Genomic DNA, 12,457 nt, shown 5'->3' with positions numbered 1-12,457 from the left:
TTTTGGGAGCCTCCTGAAACCGGGAAGGCAGATATCTGTTTTTGCTCTGGGGTGCTGAGAGATCTGTTTTTTATTGGCCCTTTATGGGGTGGGAGGCTTCCCAGGCTCTCCTTCCTGTCATTTGCTCTAGAGGAGAGATGCTCAGCTGCAGGCAGGTGTGCGGTTTAAGGAAACTTCTTATCTGTTTCTACTCTAGAGGAGAGGTACTCAGCTGCAGGTGGGAGTGTGCACTTTCTGGGCCTCCACGCCAACCCCCCCCCCCCCCCCACACACACACACACTTTCCAAGGCAAGGAGGGATGGAGTGCCAAATGCTCATGAAAGCAGAGGGGGAGCAGGTGATCAGCTCCTGCTTGCTTTTGTGTGAAGTGGGGGGGGGGGGGGTTCTGTTACATATTCCCAAAGGTGCTGGTTGTGCTGCAGGTACCAAAGGAAACGGGATCCATGCACAACCCTAGTTAACCCCCCTGTGATGTTTGTTTTGCTGTCTGTGCCCCTGTTCAGAAGATTTCATCAAACTTTGTGTACTTGTAATAATTGGGTCTTGGAAAATTTGGCTTGTTGTGGAAACAAGGATTGATGATAAACCTTCACTGAAGACCCCTTTTCAACATGATAATAAATCTTTCAGGAGTGAATTTCCTTTCCAAGGGGTCATTTCTCTCCCTTATCTCACCTCCATTCTTAACTAGGAGTCATTTGTAAGTTGGATGTCTGTAATTCAGGGAATGTCTTTATTCAGTACACTGTGTCGAATTATTTCTATTTGATACCATTTTAACTGCCATGGTTCAATTCTATTTTTTTGTGATCTGTGATCGTATAACAAAATTCATTCAATGCTATGGAGTCATAGGAGTTGTAGTTTTCTGCTATACTAAACTACAAATCCCTGGATTCCATATCATTTAGCCATGACAGTTAAAAGTGGTGTCAAACTGCATTCATTCTACTGTGTAGATCAGGCATGGGCAAACTTGGGCCCTCCGGGTGTTTTGGACTTCAACTCTGACAATTCCTAACAGCCGGCAGGCTGTTAGGAATTGTCAGAGTTGAAGTCCAAAACACCCGGAGGGCCCATGTTTGCCCATGCCTGGTGTAGATGCACTCTTTGCCAAGTTATATTTTGTATACTATTGTTTAACCCAAATAGACTAGATCCATTACATAGACTGTATATGAGTCTGTTAATATATTGGTGAATCCCATTGATTCAGAGGGTCTACTTTAACTGGGACTAGAAACAATATTCAGGAATTATTATTATTATTATTATTTGCTACTTTTTTCTACCAAGGGAGACTCAATCGTTGTGACTCCTCAGTTTGGCAGATGTTTTTGGCAGTGATTTTCTGCTTTCAGTGCTGCTTGACAGGCAAAACAATGATGAAAGCCAGCATTGAGATGCAGTGAAGGATTGCACTTGCTTTCCTGTTGAACTGCCTGGGAGCGGTACAGGTTTCTCACCTGGGAAATCCAAGCAGCCTTTCAGAACATTCCTTAGAACTACCATGAACTTTGAAGTTTTCTATACTGTTAACAAAGGTGGGGAAAATTACCCAGGTAATGAGTAACCCCATTGAAATCAATTTGGGCCATTCATTTCCCCAGAGCAAACATTCCATGCACCCACCCAAGCCATGCGCTCAGGCAACAGGCTGAATTCGAGAGGAAAAGAGTATTTTTTAAAACTGAATTTTCAAAGCATTTTCCATGTCTTAGTAATATTCTAGGGTGCAGGGGGAGTATTTGTAGTTCTGCTCACAAATGTTTAACACAGAGCTTTCCAAACTGTGTGTTTTGACATGTTAGTGTGCCAATGTGTCACGTGAACATAATGAGAAATGACCAAAATCTTGGAAATCCATGTTAACCCGTGGTAGTGCAGTGGGTTAAATCATTAGCTTCAGGAAATCTGATCACTGGAGGGTTAGCAGTTTGAAGCCACGATTCAGGATGAGCTCCTGACTGTCAGCCCTAGCTTCTGCCAACCTAGCAGTTTAAAAGCATGTAATGCGAGTAGATCAATAGGTACTACCTTGGTGGGAAGGTAAAGGGGCACCCTATATATATATATATATATATATATATATATATATACACATGAAAGATTGGAATGTTGTGTGGCTTCTGGGCTGTATGGCCATGTTCTAGCATCAATGAAAGATTTTCAAGAGATATGGTGTGTCTCCATAGATTTGATTTATTACAATTTATTTATGTGTCTGTATCATCATCATCACCATCACCACCATCATCATCATATTTGGACACCACTTTATCTCTCTGAAAAGAGACCCAAAGCAGAGACAGACAGACCAACAGATAGATGTCTGTCTTACTAGGAGATTAAAACAACCCTATAAAGATAGCAAGATAAATACTTCATAACCTCTGAGGATGCCTGCTATAGATGTGGGTGAATCGCCAGGAGAGAATGCTTCTGGAACATGGCCATACAGCCCAGAAACCTCACAGCATCCCAGTGATTCTGGCCTTGAAGGCCTTCGACAACAGATAGATAGATACACAGAGATGTAGGGTTGGTTTAACCTTCTAGTAAAACTGAATTACTGTGTCGCAAAGTAATGCAAGTCTAAAAAGTGTGCTACCAAACTTAAATGTTTGGAAAGCTCTGACTTAATGGCTCATGTTCTTCATAAAAGTGCATATATTTTGCTTTCTGGGTTGTTGTAGGTTTTTTCGGGCTATACGGCCATGTTCTAGAGGCATTTCTCCTGACGCTTCGGCTGCATCTATGGCAAGCATCCTCAGAGGTAGTGAGGTCTGTTGGAACTAGGAAAAAGGGTTTCTATATCTGTGGAATGACCAGGGTGGGACAAAGGACTATTGTCTGCTGGAGCTAGGTGTGAATGTTTCAACTGACCACCTTGATTAGCATTTGATTGTCTGGCAGTGCCTGGAGCAATCTTTTGTTGAGAGGTGATTAGATATCCTTGTTTGTTTCCTCTCTGTTGTTGTGCTGTTCTAATTTTAGAGTTTTTTTTAATACTGGTAGCCAGACTTTGTTCATTTTCATGGTTTCCTCCTTTCTGTTGAAATTGTCCACAGGCAAAAGTACAAATAAATGGCCAAATTTCCGACGAATTTGGGATCGGGAAAGGCTCTAGACAAGGTTGTCCGATCTCACCCTTGATCTTTATAATGGCATTAGAAATTCTGCTGAAAAATTTAAAGGATGATCAGAACATCAAGGGGGTAAAAATCGGTAAACAAGAATTTAAGGCCAGAGCCTATGCCGACGACATAATAGGAATAATAGAAAATCCACGAGAAAATATTAAAAATTGGCTAAATACGATTGAACAGTTCGGGAAACTGGCAGGTTTTAAACTAAACAAACAGAAGACTGTTATTTTAACAAAGAATATGTCAAAAGAAAAACAGATAGAACTAAAGGACATCTCGGGCCTCACAACGGTTAATAAGATGAAATATTTGGGCATCTGGATTACCTCAAAAAATTCCCAACTTCTTACGAATAATTACGAAAGACTTTGGAAAGAGATTCAGAAAAACTTAGAGAAATGGAAGTATCTAAACCTTTCCCTTTTGGGAAGAATTTCACTGATTAAAATGTCAGTCCTTCCGAAGCTATTATACCTTTTCCAAAACATCCCAATAATTAGAAATCTGAAGAAATTTAAGGAGTGGAATAAAGACCTGATGAAATTTGTTTGGAAAGGTAAAAAACCAAGAATAAAATATCAAATTTTGACTGATAAGAAAATAAGAGGTGGGTTCGGACTACCCAATTTTAACCTATACCATGATGCAAATGCCCTAATTTGGTTAAAAGACTGGATAGCTTTAAAAAGAGAGAACCTCCTCACATTAGAGGGCCATGACTTACGTGTAGGCTGGCATGCCTACCTTTGGTATGGAAGAGAACAGAAGGAAAAAAAATTGGAAATCATTTTATTCGATCGTCACTAATTAGAATCTGGGATAAATATAAAAGAAATTTCTACTCCAAAACGCCTCTATGGGTTTCACCCATGGAAGCGAAACAACGAAAGTTACTGGGCTGGACAACCTGGCCTACATATAAAGAACTTTTAAAAAGTGGCACAGAGACATTAAAATCTCAAGCGGAAATAAATCAGAGTTTCCCTAAAATCACATGGTTACATTATATGCAAATAAAGGAACACTATATGCAAGATTTAAAACAAGGCTTCCAAGTGAAAGAAGTTTTCTGGGATAAGTTTCTAAAAACTGATACGAAATGTATAACTAAACTATATGAAAAACTATTAGAATGGTCAACAGAGACTGAATTAATAAAAGGTTGTATGGTAAAATGGGCGGAAAACTTTAAAAGACCAATAGCAATGTGCGATTGGGAACTAATGTGGAAGAAAAAACTCAAGTACACCTATGCAATGGACTTAAAAGAAAATTGGATGAAAATGTTTCATAGGTGGTACTTGACACCAGTAAGTTTGAATCGTATGTATGAAAATGTATCGAAAGCCTGTTGGAAGTGTAACGAATATGATGGGACCTTTTTTCACCAATGGTGGAGTTGTAGAGAGTCTCAAAAGTACTGGAAAAGTATTCATGAAGAAATGCAGAAATTATTTAAAAAGAAATTTCCAAGAAAGGCTGAATATTATCTATTGGGAATTGTTGACAGAGACATTGAACTGGACTCCAACGAAGACATCTTGTTCACATATTTGACAACGGCAGCCAGAATTGTTTATGCCAAAGTTTGGAAACAGAAAGAAACACCAGAAAAATCCCACTGGATTAACAAGATAAATGAAATAAAGGACATGGACAAGTTAACATTTTTATTAAAAAAGAATACAGGCAATCCAATTAAAGAGACTAATTGGTCAGCAGTCGAAGACTATATGAAAACAATATAGAACACTATTATTTGAACTGAGGAATTTTCCTTTTTTTGTTTTTTATATATATATATATATATATATATATATATATATATAGTAAAAGAACCTATTATGCGAGCTGAATCAGAAGGGAGTCGACATCCCTTTTTTATTTTTTATTTTTTTTATTTTTTGGAATTTTTCATTTTTTTTCTCTCTTCTTTCTATTTTTTCCTACTTTTCTATTCTCTTATATTATTCCCCCTCTTTCGTTGTAATTGTAAAAAACTTAATAAAAATTGTAAAAATAATAATAATAATAAATACTTGTTCAGGCCTTGGTGGTGGGGTTATGTGTTTGTAAAATATTCATTCTTTCATGTTCTGTTTATACTGTATTTATGTATGTAAATAAAAATATATAAATAATAATGAAATTGTCCACATGATTGTGGATTTCAATGGCTTCTCTGTGTAGTCCGACATGGTGGTTGTTGGAATGATCCAGCATTTCTGGAGAATTGCCTCTAGAACATGGCCATATAACCCGAAAAAACCTACAACAACCCAGTGATTCCAGCCATGAAAGCCTTCGACAATATTTTGCTTTCTTCCATTTTGAGTTTTGACATACCCAAAGGTTGACACTTGCTTCAAAATAAAGCAGGTTGCTTAATGGTGTTGATGAGCCCAGCTCGGCTCTGCAAAAGCATCCGAACGCGGCCGTGACTAAATGCCATGGAAATGCTTGGGCAGATCTATTAATTAAATAAGCTGTTCAGCAAAGGCCTTAATTAGGCTGCGACAAGCTCCCGGAACAATTGTGACGAGAGCCTATTCCTCATCCGTTCTTCTTATTAACTGCTGTTTTCGCTCCGCAGAACCTGTTTCTCAAGGCCAGAAAATGGAGAAAAGTCTTTCAAGAGCACAAGGACACACCTGAAAGGTGAAACCAAAGAGGGCAGCCAGGTAAGTGGGAACCCCTACCCTCCAAGTATTGCAATTTGTCAATTATAGTCCTGCTAAACTCCCTCCATCCCACTCTTTTTGCTACTTTTTCAATGTTCCAGTTCCTATCATTCCCTTTCTTCTTCTTCCTTAGCTTCCTTCAGTTGGTGCAAAGTGAGTTCAAAGTGCAAAAGTTGGGCTTTTTTGGTTAACTCAACAGAAGGGAGGGGAGAAGTTGAACCTTGCCCTTCCAAGTCGATAAAAATAAACTGTTATATCCTTTCCCAACTGTGTATTCTTTCTTCATTAATAACCTTTTGCCGTTTTGACCACACTATGATGTTGCTTGGTTGCACCTGTTCTGGTTTTAATCTGAGAAATGTTGGAGGGTGTGAATGAAAGAATAATTAACAATGCAAAGCTGTCCATGCAGAACATACTTGGATTCTGATTATTCCCCCCAAAGCTGAAACATACATTCCACAAGGACATGCCTATCCACTGTAATGGGGTGTCCTAGGTGTGCATCTACATTGTAGAATTATTGCAGTTTGATGCCATTTTCACTGTCATGGCTCAATGCCTCTAGAATCCTGGGAGTTGTAGTTTGGTGAGATACTAACACTCTTTAGGAAAAAAGAATAAAAGCCCTGTAAAGCTACTGCAGCATTGAGCCAAGGCATTTAAAGTGGTTTCAAACTGCATTAATTCTACACTGTAGATCAGGCCTGGGCAAACTTTCTAACTTGGGGGCCACATGCTAGCATTCATGCCAGGAGGACTGGATTCCTGGTAATGGAAAGAAGGAAGGAAGGAAAGAAGGAAGGAAGGATGAAGGGGAGGAAGGAAAGGATGGAAGGAGAAAGAGGGAGAGAGGGAAGGAGGGAGGAAAAAAGGAAGGAAAGAAAGACAAAATAGAAGGAAGGAAGGAAGGAAGGAAGGAAGGAAGGAAGGAAGGAAGGAAGGAAGGAGAAAGATGGAGAGAGAGAAGGAAGGATGAAAGGCTGTAAAGGAAGGATGGATGGAAAGAAGGAAGGGAAGGAGGAAGGAAATAGAGAAGGAAGATAAGACAAAAGGGAGGGAAGGATGAAAGGATGGAAAGGAAGGATGGATGGAAGGAAGGAAGGGAGGGAGGAAAGAAAGAAGGATGAAAGGAAGGAAGGGAAGGATGGAAGGAGAAAGAGGGAGAGAGAAGGAGGGAGGAAAAAAGGAAGGAAAGACAAAATAGAAGGAAGGAAGGAAGGAAGGAAGGAAGGAAGGAAGGAGAAAGATGGAGAGAGAGAAGGAAGGAAGGAAGGAGGGAGGGAAGGAAGGAAGGAGAAAGACGGAGAGAGAGGAGGAAGGATGAAAGGGTGGAAGGGAAGGAGGGAAGGATAAAGGAAAGAGAAGGAAGATAAGACAAAAGCGAGGAAAGGATGAAAGGGTGGAAAGGAAGGATGGATGGAAAGAAGAAAGGGAAGGAGGAAGGAAAGAAAGAAGGAAGGATGAAAAGATGGAAGGGAATGGAGGGAGGGAGAAAGAGGGAGGAAGAGAGGGAGGAAAGAGAGAAGGAAGGAAAGACAAATAGGAAGGAAGGAAGGAAAACGAGGGAGAGAGGGAAGGAGGGAGGACAGAGGGAAAGAAGGACAAAAGGGTGGAAGGGCAGGAAGGAGGGAGGGAGAAAGAGGGAGGTAAGAAAGGAAGGGAGGAAAGGAGGAAGGAAAGATAGAAAGAAGGAGAAAAGGGAGGAAGGGAAGGATGGAAGGAAAAAGAGGAAGGGAAGGAAGAGAAGGAGGGAGGTAAGGAGGAAGAAAAGGGAGAAGGAAGGAAGCACGAAAGGGAGGAAGTGAAAGATGTGGAAGGGAATGGAGAGAGGGAGAAAGAGGGAGGGGAGGGAAGAAAGAGAGAAGGAAAGACAAAAGGGAAGGAAGGAAAGGACAGAAGGACAGGTGGAAGGAAGGAAGGAAGGAAGGAAGGAAGGAAGGAGGGAGGGAGGGAGGGAGGGAGGGAGGGAGGGAGAAAGAGAGGAAGAGAAGGAAGTACGAAAGGGTGCAAGGGAAGAAAGGGGAGAGGGAGAAACAGGGAGATGAGGGAGGGAAGGAGGAAGGAAAGAGAGGAAGGACGAAAGGATGAAAGTGTTAGAAAGAGGGAGGGATGGAGGAAGAAAAGAGAAAAGGAAGGAAGGAGAGGATAGTGAGAGAGAGGAGAACCTGAGAAAAGAGCCCAAGGGGCCACACTTGGCCCTGAACCTGGGTTTACCCATAACTGCGGTAGATGCAACTCCAATCCCATTTCTCTCAACACAAAAACGACAACCACTTTCAGATTTTTAAAGGGGGTCTTTCTCCATTTTTTAATTTTTGCTTGAATAAAAACCCTTCACAGTCAGATGGAGATATAGACAGATACATGTATAATGTATTTATATATATATTTATATATGTACACACACATATGTACACATACCTCTATATAGATATATCTATTTACACTATTAAGGGGGGAAAACTCGAAAGGCAATAACTGTTCCCAATGAAGATGTACAATAGAATAGGAGACTGAAATGTGCAATAAGCAACCGTTCTAGAATGATATCTCTGCTGAACAAACAAAAGATAATGACTTTATTTCATTCTATTAGATACAACAACCAGCAAAAACAAAGTTGATGGAACAATGTTGCAATGCAAGAAGTAGAGAGGAGGCTAACCCAAAATTTTAGTGTTCTGAAATCGGATATTTTTCCGTCGTTTTATAAATGTGTGTACATATGTATATAGATCACCCCTTTTATTTTTATTTTATTTTTTGCAAATCTCAGACATACGGTAGTTCAAAGAACCATCAACAGTCAATGTTTTTGACAAAGGATTAACAGTTTTGATCAGTACACTTCAGGCTTAAAATTCACAGTAAGAGCAGATAAACAAAGAAATTGAGGCTTTGTTTCATAAATTAATATTAAGGATTTGACGAAGGCAGTTTTACTTCCAAACTGCTGACGCAGGGCCAGTCTAGATTTTCCCCCGATTGTTGGAAAGATGGTGCATCCCGTATAAAATCCGAAATGTGTATAGACTGGCAGTTATTTATTATTGCTGGTGAAATCAAACACTATGCTGGATTATCCCAACAAATGTATTTAGCTTTTTGTGCATTCTTTCCAGAGTTTGAAAAAGTTGGGAGGTTTTTGGAGGGGGAGAACTACAACTCTCTCAATCACCAAATCCCCCCATAATGAAAAGTTACTGTTCCAGGCTCCGATTCCCTTACTACAGGGCTGTCATCGAGGGCCACATCAGCCTTATTATGGTTGCCTTCAAACAGCCATTGAACCCATGGAGAATTAGTGGAAACAGAGGGCAAACTATATATTTTTTCATATAGTGCTTGGTGCTTTTTGTCAGAATAGTTGGAAGTATTATATGTATGTTTTTCAATGTGTTAATAATGGATTCATATGTATTTCAAAATGGATTCAGTTATGTTCAGTTTTGTTCATTTGTGCATTTGTGTTATTATAAGAGAGAGAGAGAGAATAGGCCAGAGAGTAGAGTCCTTGTAACGAGATAACAGGAATTCCTTTGCTTTGGGAAGAAAAGGGAGTATACCAGCTAGAAGACAGATAAGGCAAGAGGGCAGATGTTCTTTGACTGTGTTTTGTGCTGTGCTTTGTGAGTCGCCATTTTTCACCGCCAAGATGTAGACCTGTCTCGTAATGCTTTCAGTAAACTTTGTTATTTTTAAAACTGAAGAAGACTGCAGTGTCCTATTTGCGTCTGTGTGATCCGGTAACCTCAAATCCACTGTGCAAAGACCCCAGGGGGTCTCACTCTGATACTTTTCAGTTTTTACCCAATTTGGGTTCCCAGGTGTTATTGAACGACAACTCCCATTACTGTAGGATTTATGAGTTGTAGCATAGTGGGTTAAACCACCAGCTGTAGAAAATGTTGCTGATTGAAAGGTTGGCAGTTCAAGCCTGGGTTGGGGTGAGCTCCCACTGTCAGCCCATCTTCTGCCCACCTAGCAGATCAAAAACAGTAATGTGAGTAGATAAATAGGTACCGCTTTTAGCAGGGAGGTAATAAAAGGCGCCCATAAGACTATGTTGTTGATTAGATCAGGAAGATGTCTATGGACAACAAAGCTCCTCCAATGGAAGATGGAGCAACATCACCACCCTGTGGCACAGCCTCCAGATGCTGGAGACAGAAAAAGATGGGAAAGCCTATATCTCGGTTTATGTATTGTCTGTCCTTGTTAATTGTATAATGGTGTTGAATGTTCACCGTATATGTGTTCTGTAATCCTCCCTGACTCCCCTCAAGGAGATACGGTGGAATATAAAGTATATTATTATTATATTAGTATGTTATTAAAGGAGCTCCCGGTGGCACAGTGGGTTAAAGCACTGGGCTGCTGAACTTGTTGACTGAAAGGTCACAGGTTCAAATCCAGGGAGGGCGTGAGCACTCGCTGTTAGTCCCAGCTTTTGCCAACCTAGCAGTTCAAAAACATGCAAATGTCAGTAGATCAATAGGTACCGCTCCGGGATTGTGACGAAGCAGGCTGAGTGTCAGCTGCATTAAGATCACTCTGACCAAAAAGGTAATGAGTTCGAAGCCAGCCCGGGTTGGAGTGGGTTTCCAACCAATTATGTGTAGCCTGTTGTCGACCTTTGCAACCTGAAAGACAGTTGCATCTGTCAAGTAGGAAAATAAGGTACCACCTTAAAGTGTGGGGAGGCTAAATTAGCCATAAAGAAGACTCCAGCAAAGCATTCCAGCGGGGAAGCATGCGGGAATGCGGAAGTGCTTCATCAGCATCGCAGATGGATGATGAAAGCGACAGCTCCCCTAGCGGCCAGAAAAAGTTAAATAGCCTCTATCTATGTCTGTATATGTTTGTATGTCAAAATTGGCATTGAATGTTTGCCATATATGTGTACATTGTAATCCGCCCTGAGTCCCCTGTGGGGTGAGAAGGGCGGAATATAAAACCTGTAAATACAATAAATAAATAATACCGCTCCGGCGGGAAGGCAACAGTGCTCCTTGCAGTCATGCTGGCCACATGATCTAGGAGGTGTCTATGGACAACTCCGGCTCTTTGGCTTAGAAATGGAGATGAGTACCACACCCCAGAGTCGTACACGTCTGGACTTAATGTCAGGAGAAAACCTTTACCTTTTACTCTGTTATTAAATGTAGAAATGTGAAATAACATTTCTTAAAAGAGAATGGACTTGTTAGTATTCGAAAACCAGCAGACAAGAGAGTGAGCGGTCTGTACCCTAGTATTTTTGTTAGTCTTGTTTTAGTATATGTATATTCTATTTGTGGGTTTTTTCATTTTTTTTTTTTTGTGTTTCTATGTTTTGTACTTTTTTTCTCATTCTGGGGAGTGGAGAGACTCTAACTGAATTTTCCACCTCAGATTTCAAGATGTTTTGCTCTTGTAGAAAGCAAAGGGTACTTGTAAGCTTCCAGGTTCAAACTCTGTACCATTCGATGATGTCCCAATCCTATTCACAGTGCAGCCATTCATTGAGTTCATATCACAATAGGGAAAGCTATTTCTTTGCAAATTATGTTCTCAAAAGAAACTATGAGTAATCATACTCTTCTTCCCATTGCAAGAAACCATTCAGAACTTACTTTGTTTGCTGTACAGTAAACAGATTTTTGTTGTTTTTTGTGTGTCAGGAGCGACTTGAGAAACTGCAAGTCGTTTCTGGTGTGAGAGAATTGGCCATCTGCAAGGATGTTGCTGTGGGAGGGTTCTCTAATGTACCCACATGAGAAGCTGGAGCTGACAGACAAGAGCTCACCCCACTCCCCAAATTTGAACCACCTACCTTTCGGTCAGCAGTAATGCCGGCACAAGGGTTTAACCCATTGCGCCACCGGGGGCTCCTTTGTTGTTGTAGGTATGGGCCAAGGGTGTGAATTTTGCGCAGACTATAACCTAAATTGCAGAAATTCTTGCAAGTTCAGGATTCTTTTTGCCTAGGTTTTTTGAAACAAGAGAAACATATATTCTGACCATTTTCCACATATTTTTGAATATTCTGTCCATCCCCATTTATTACCAATTAAAAGACAAGTAGTATCCGTTGTAGAGGCTGATCTTTTGCACACTACAAATCCTTGCTTCAGAAGCATCAGCCGATTTGTTTTGAGAATATTTCATGTTCACAGGCAACCGCCAATCTGGCGAAACCAAAGCCATGATTTGCTGTGCTCCTTTCCCTCTTTAGTAGTATTTTTTTGAGGAATCATGTAATGGGATCTCACTGTGCATTGTTTGGTCTTAACTGTGAGCATCAGGAACCAATGCACAAGCCAACGGCATGTGTTACGCACAGCCACGTGATGAGATTCACCCATTTCCCTGGTTTAGAACATCACTTGTGAGCCCTCTCCAATGGCACACTTGTGTGATCACATTCACTGGTATGTGCATGTGCATGTTAGCCATTGCAATCAGCTTGGAGAGACAGTAGAAATTCTGGTCCACATATTCTGTCCTTTCCGCGTGTGGCATTTACAACGCATCTTTGTGCTCACAAGGAGAACGCATGTTTGCTGAGGCACACACCTCTGCAGATTTTGCGGGGATGTTATCTACACGTGACGCTCCACCAACTGTGATTACATTTCTCA

Source organism: Anolis sagrei, chromosome 5 (genome assembly GCF_037176765.1).
Source record: "Anolis sagrei isolate rAnoSag1 chromosome 5, rAnoSag1.mat, whole genome shotgun sequence".
Lineage (NCBI taxonomy): Eukaryota > Metazoa > Chordata > Lepidosauria > Squamata > Dactyloidae > Anolis > Anolis sagrei.
The sequence above is the reverse complement of the archived record's forward strand: the minus strand, read 5'-3'. Positions refer to the sequence as shown.